Source organism: Triticum dicoccoides, chromosome 7A (assembly GCF_002162155.2).
Source record: "Triticum dicoccoides isolate Atlit2015 ecotype Zavitan chromosome 7A, WEW_v2.0, whole genome shotgun sequence".
Taxonomy (NCBI): Eukaryota; Viridiplantae; Streptophyta; class Magnoliopsida; order Poales; family Poaceae; genus Triticum; species Triticum dicoccoides.
The window spans coordinates 442,149,103-442,156,111 of record NC_041392.1 but is presented as its reverse complement, the minus strand read 5'-3'; positions in this window follow the sequence as shown (position 1 = coordinate 442,156,111).

Below are 7,009 nucleotides of genomic sequence, written 5' to 3'. Positions count from 1 at the left end.
GGATGCTCGATTTTAGTGGAACTGCACAAAAAGTCCAACTGGTTCAACATTAGGAGCATGTTTTTTTCCAAACCTTTATATCCAATTGGTGGCACTATGAGCTGTTCATTACGAAGGTACATGGTTTGCTACTATCTTGCTACTCTTTTTGCACTGTCATTAGATAGTAATACTAGTGGTTTGCATGTGAATTTATTGGCAGGGTGGACCTACATTGGAGGTGCAGGACAGGATTCAATGATTGGATGCTCAATTTCGGTTGTATCGATTTCACCTCTTCCATCACTGCGAACATGGATATCCTTGGTCTAATGAAGAATATGCGCTATATTTCTGCTCCAATGCAGCAAATCAATTTAGTATGAAATTGTCCAGGGCAAAACATAACTATATCAGATTGTCCAGTGCAGAACATGACGGATGCTAAGCGGAAGAGACATGTTTAAACCGAAAATACAAGGTGTGGTATATGTTTACTAGTTGCTTGATATTTGTGCAAACAGAGATGTCTGCCCGTTGCTATTTGGCAAACAAACAAAGTGCCCGCAATTTTGGTTGAACTACACAAGAGAATAGTATAGTCACTGCATGCAGTGCCATTTGAAAATGGACACAGAAAGATTGGATAGTCACTTCATGGACTGCAGAAAAGTAGTACTGTACTATTTATTGGCCAACACTAGGTGCTTCATTGCTTTGGTCCGATTATACAATGGGCATCATTTTGCCTAAGTTAAAGTTTGTATTCCGAAAATAGTCTCACCGTGTGATCGAGAGAAGAACAAATCATATTGCAGTGGATGTTCATCCATCATGTGTGGTTCATTCTCATGGTTCCAGCTGTTGGTGAAACCACTTACGTTTGCAAGAGGAATTGTAGACTTCACAAACAAATTTGTCTTTCAGTCTGTACTGAATGTTGGCCAAGAGAAGCATCCATGTTAGTAGGAAGAACAGATGTTTTTTCTAGATCTTTGCTTTTGGAGCTACATATTTGTATATGATCCGTGAATCATTGAGATGCATTAACATGTTGATCTTATGTATGGGAATCGTACTAGTTAGTTTTAGTTGCGATGCAAGATCCGAAGTGGCTGATCTTTGCTTTTGGAGCTACATTTTTGTATATGAGCTGTGAATCATTGAGATGCATAAACAGTTACTTATTTCTGTTCGCTCAGTGTTTACAAGTTACTAATCGATCACTAGCTAGCCTACAAATGCGTTCCTGGCAGTTTTATTTGTGACACAAGATGCAAAGTGCCAATTTTTTGAATAAAAATGCCTACCTCTGAAGAAACTGACAGGCTACACTATCGATCCTACACGGATAAAAATGCCTACCTCTGAAGAAACTAACAAGCTACACTATTGATCCTACACGGATAAATGGCGGATCACGCATGTACTACCTCCCTTCCGGTTTGCAGGGCTCAATTCAAGAAACGACCTACTCGATCCTACACGAATAAATAGCGGATCACGCACGTACTAGTACCCCCTTTCCGGTTTGCAGGGCTTAATTTAAACCTCTCACCAACCAAGGTACTCCCTCCGTCCGGGCTTTATTAGTCCCATGAGCAAAGCAGCAAGACCAAGGCATGGCAATAATTAATGGCATGCAGAAGTTTAAGCCTAATTAATTTCAGCGATTTAAGTAGCTGCATGCATGCCCTCGGCTGCGACTCGTTGCATGCTGCTTTGCGTACTGCCTGTGAGCGATTATGAGTGCCTGCATGCAGCCGGCCGTAATTAAGGCAGCTAACTGATGCGAAAAAAGATACTCTTTAAATCCGTGAAATCATTATTGACAAGGAGGGAGATGATTCAAGTGCACTCGTTTGACCGCCATGCCGGCGTGCGACCCAAACGGGACGGGACGGCATAGTCATAATTTCAATTTCTCATAGTTTTCCACAGCAAGCTGGCACGCTAAGCCATTATGCATTGAATTCCGATGACCGTCGCGCTACCTTCCGCCTATAAGTACTGTTTCCTGGCCTTCCCAGGTGCCACCATGACCCAACTCGCCATATCCTCATAAGCCCCCATCGGCCCGACGTCGCTTGTAATGTCCGCCATGCCCCCGCCCGTCCGTGGTAGGCGACGCCGAAGGCGGTCACCATCGGAACTAGTGTCCGGGTTTTCACCGGAAGGCAGATGGAGGGAGGAGGCATTCTATCTGTCTTTAGATGGCAATGCGGAGATCGAGGAGTTGTTGGAGTGCGACCGCATGGCGGAGGAGCAGGAGTTGTTGGAGCGCGACCGCCTGGCGGAGGAGCAGCGTATTGCCGATTTGCGCCGCCAGCGGGACATGGAGTAGCAGCGCACCGACGCTCTGAGTCGCGAGCAGAGCGCCCGCAACTGGGCCAACTACATGGAGGCTGGCGCCCGGCAAATAGCCCTGGAGGCTGTCGGGCACGCACGTGTTCGCGGCGCCGATTTTTACTACCAGCTCGTCAAGTGGGTTTCCCGCTTGGAAGCCGAAGCTTTGATGGATCACGTCGGCATGGAAAGGGCCAACGCGTGCGAGGAATGCGCCCTATCGCACCTCTGGCAAGTCCGAGGCGAGGCGGAGGACGCCGGTGCCAGCGTTTAGCATGGACAGCAGATGGCGGCCGACATCGTCTAGTTAGCTAAGAGTAAGTTAGTACTTGTACGCTACTAGAGTGTTAGTGGGAGTAGATAGTTAACTTGGGTATGATGGTTGTCAACGTGGAAGTTCAGTACTCTATATGTGGATCAGACCTGTTACTTTGCTCTGAATGTTGAACTTTCCATTTGAACGTATGGAATGGGCTGTTATTTTTTTAAATGGGTTGTATTTGTCCTCCACGGTTTAGAGGCTGACTTATGGGCCTAGCAAGTTGACACGTACACAATCAGGAGATGATTGTATGTGGAGAGGATGACAGCAGGGACCCACCAAGGTCATGGCAGTACGCAAGCAAGTGCCTCCTTATTTCAAGCCAATAAAAAATGGCTCCTCGTAGTGGATTTCTGACATCTAGGTCCCATGCCATTGTCAACGTAGTCAATAAACGAGAGAATTGCACAACGAGTGGCTAACACCAGGGACCCAACAGCTCGCCCGGTTATTTTTGTTTTGGGTTAATTTGATAAATGCCACTCCAAATCTGGTGTATCCGAGAAATGCCACTGCAATTTCCAAACTTTGAAAAATGCCATTTCATGCCATTTCTAGTGGCATTTTTCGAAGTCTGGAGTGGCATTTTTCAAAGTTTGCAAACTGCAGTTGCGTTTTTCAAAGTTTGCAAAAATTGCAGTGGAATTTTTCAAAGTTTGGAAATTGCAGTGGCATTTTTATGAATCACCATAATTGGAGTGGCATTTATCTAATTTGTTTTTGAGATGGAAGCAGGGTGTCAACTGGGCTGTGCGGGACACTCTGGCATGTCTAGACAGCCTTTTCTTTTATGTTTACCACAGACCAGCCCAGTGGTTTTTTTTTCTTTCTGAAAATGGCTAGCCCAGTTCTTTTGTGATTTGTCAAGTAAGTCGCTTTATCAGGCCTGTTGGGATGCAAATCTTTCAAGACGAGGAGAGCTTCATTCGGCTGGCCGAGAAAATGGCCTATCAATAATGAGAAATGGGATGTACATTTTTAAAACACATCAAACCGGCAATTATTTTCAAATATCTTTTTTTTCATTACGAGATTTTAAATTGCATTGATATTTATGCGTGGACAATTTATTGGATTTTATATTGATATACATTTATTTTTAAAATCAGTCTGAATGTGACTCGAAATTTCGGGATTAAAAACAGTTCAGACCGCACCGACATATGCAAAATTTCGTATAATTTTTTAACCGTGGCCACAATATGGGCTGTAATGCTAACATAAAGAATATGGGCTCCAAAAAAACCCGTAAGAATTAGCAAATGGGCTGTAAATTATTTGAAATAATGGCAGATGGGTTGTATGCTATTTTCCACATATTTGAGGCTTTCCATAGATGGCCTGTATACTGTTGGATGTCCATCCAACGACCATCGTGCTTCTTCAATCTCTGCTCTTCCTACTCCAGCCGCTCAAACAAGCGCCAGCAGGACTGCCTGCTCCCTCCTCCGCGCGGCCGGCTGTGCTACCGCGCAGGCCTCACCGCCCCACCGTACTCCCATTGCTGGCCTAGCCATCCCTCTACTCACCCATGCATGCTGTTATTCTCCGGCGACGGCCGACGAACCAGTAAACCCTTGTACAGTCGTACCCCCTTCCCCATGGGAAACAAAAACAACGGCCAGTCTTCCCTGCCTCCGTGTCGTTCCCTTCCTAGGCCTCGCCGTCGTCCACCGCCCTGGTGCTCTCGGCTTGGCATGGTCAGCATGGTCAATGACCGAAATGCATCTGAAGTTTACTGTACGTGGAGAGGCTGACAGCTGGGTCCACGGCCGCACGCAAGGAAATGCCTCCTTATTACACGCAAAATAATGATTTCCTCCACCTGACATCTGGGACCCACCGAAACGGCCTCTGTATTTCGCAAAAACAATGTTACCGCCGCTGACAGCTCGGACCCACCAGCTATATCTTCGCACGCAAGGAAGTGCCTCCTTATTATGCACAAAAGAATGAATACTCCCCCTGCTAGCTGGGACCCAGTATAGTGGGCCTACTAAGTTGACGGGGATGAAGGGCTTTGTCAACTTAGTCAATATGCATGATTCTAGCTCGACTGACCATACGATGTCCATCCAACGGCCGTAGTGCTTCTTCAACCTCTGGTCTTCTTGCTCCAGCCGCCCAAAGCAGCGCCGGTCATGCCGCCTACTCCTGCCTCCCATGGCCGACTGTGCTGCCGCGAGGCCTCACCGCCCCCATACTACTCCCACTGCTGGCCAGGCCATCCCTCCACTCCACTCACCCACACCCCCTATTATTCTGCGGCGACGGCAGCGCAGCCGAACCAGTGAACCCTCCTACTCCTCTCCGCGTGGGCATCCACTGCCGCGTCTTCCCCGGATCTGCGTCGTCCGCTTCCTAGGCCTCGCCGTCGTCCACCACCGTGGTGTTGTCGGCGCGGCGTGGTCAATGTGGTCAACGACCGAATTCCATCGGAAGAATACTGTACATGGAGAGGCTGATAGTTGGGTCCACGGCAGCCGCAAGGAAGTGCCTCCTTATTACGTGGAAAATAATTATTCCTCCACCTAACAGCAGGGACCCACTAGACGCCCACCAGTATATCGCGAAAAAAACGTTTGCCCCTGACTGCTGGGACCCACCCGACGGGCCACCGTATTTCACGAAAAAAACGTTCCCCTGTTGTCAGCTCAGACCCACCGGAAGTGCCTCCTTATTACGCACAAAAAAATGAATACCCCCTGCTAGCTGGGACGCACCTTGGTGGGAGGCTAGCTTGTGGGCCTTCTAAGTTGACGGGGATGGAGGGCTTTGTCAACTTAGTCAATATGCACGATTCTAGCTCCAGTGACCGTACGATGTCCATCCAATGGCCGTAGTGCTTCTTCAACATTTGGTCTTCTTACTTCAGCCGCCCAAACCAGCGCCGGTCGTGCCTCGTGCTCCTGCCTCCCGTGGTCGGCTGCGATGCAGCGGAGGCCTCACCGCCCCCTACTACTCCCACCGCTGGCCAGGCCATCCCTCTACTCACCCACACCCCTTGTTATTCTGCGGTGACGGCAGCCTCACACCGCAGCGAACCAGTGAACCCTCGTACTCCTCTACGCGTGGGCATCCACTGCCGCGTCTTCCCCGGCTCCGCGTCGTCCCCTTCCTAGGCCTCACCATCGTCCACCGCCCTGGTGCTCTCAGCGCCGCGTGGTCAAGGAACGGCTTCCATCGGACGTGGACTGTACGTGGAGAGGCTGACAGCTGGGTCCACGGCCGCAGCAAGGAAGTGCCTCCTTATTACGTGCAAAATAATTATTCCTCCACCTGACAGCGGGGACCCACCGGACGGGCCACCATATTTCGCGAAAAAAATGTTTGCCCCTGACTACTGGGACCCACCAGCTACATCTTCGCACGCAAGGAAGTGTCTGACGGTCGGAACCCACCTGGTCGAAGCGTACGTAGCGTTGTCATTCTGGTCGCGAACGTGTACGTACATATATACTGGTGGATGTAAAGGCGCACACGTGTCGTAGTAGAGGCGCACACGTAGCATGTACACGTACGTACAGCGGCCAGGGTGCAAGAAAGAAAATACGGCCAGCTATGTGTATATACGGGCGGGGTCTCAAACGCCTACTCGCGCATACGTACGGCCAGGGCTCGTGTACATGGCTGGGTCGGAACGGAGAAACAGCATCGTCATCGTGTTCATGGGGAGGCAACGGAATGCGTCGTGTTCATGGGGAGGCAACGGAATGCGTCGTGTTCATCGGGAGGGCTTGGACGGAACAGACAATGGAAACGAGGCCTGGCGTACCGCAGAACAGAGCAAACGGCCTTGTGTTCGACCGTCCATGTTCGAAACGGGATCCTGTTCATCGGGAGGGGTCTGGCGTACCGCAAAATGGAGGAAACGGACCTCCTACGGTCGAAACGGGGGTCCTGTTCATCGGGAGGGGTGTGGCATACCGCAAAATGGAGGAAACGGACTTGTGTTGGAGCGCTACGATCGAAACGGGGGTCCTGTTCATCGGGAGGGGTGTGGCGTACCACAAAATGGGACTCTACGGGATACTGTTCATCTCCATCGTCGACCCCCTCTAGCCTCCACGAGCTACTGTTCATCCACCGTCGACCTCCTCCAGCCTCCACCTGCGACTGTTCATCCACGGGCTCCTGTTCATCCAGCCTCCACCGCGCGCTACTCCACCGGCTACTGTTCAACCAGCCCTCTCCATGGGCTCCTGTTCAACCACCCCTCCACGGGCTACTGTTCATCCTGCCCTCCACCGTCTACTGTTCATCCTGCCCTCCATGGGGTGGTCCTGTTCATCCAGCCCTCCACGAGGTCCTGTTCATCCAGCCCCAACCGGCTCGATCGATCCGCGTCATGTTCATCCAGAG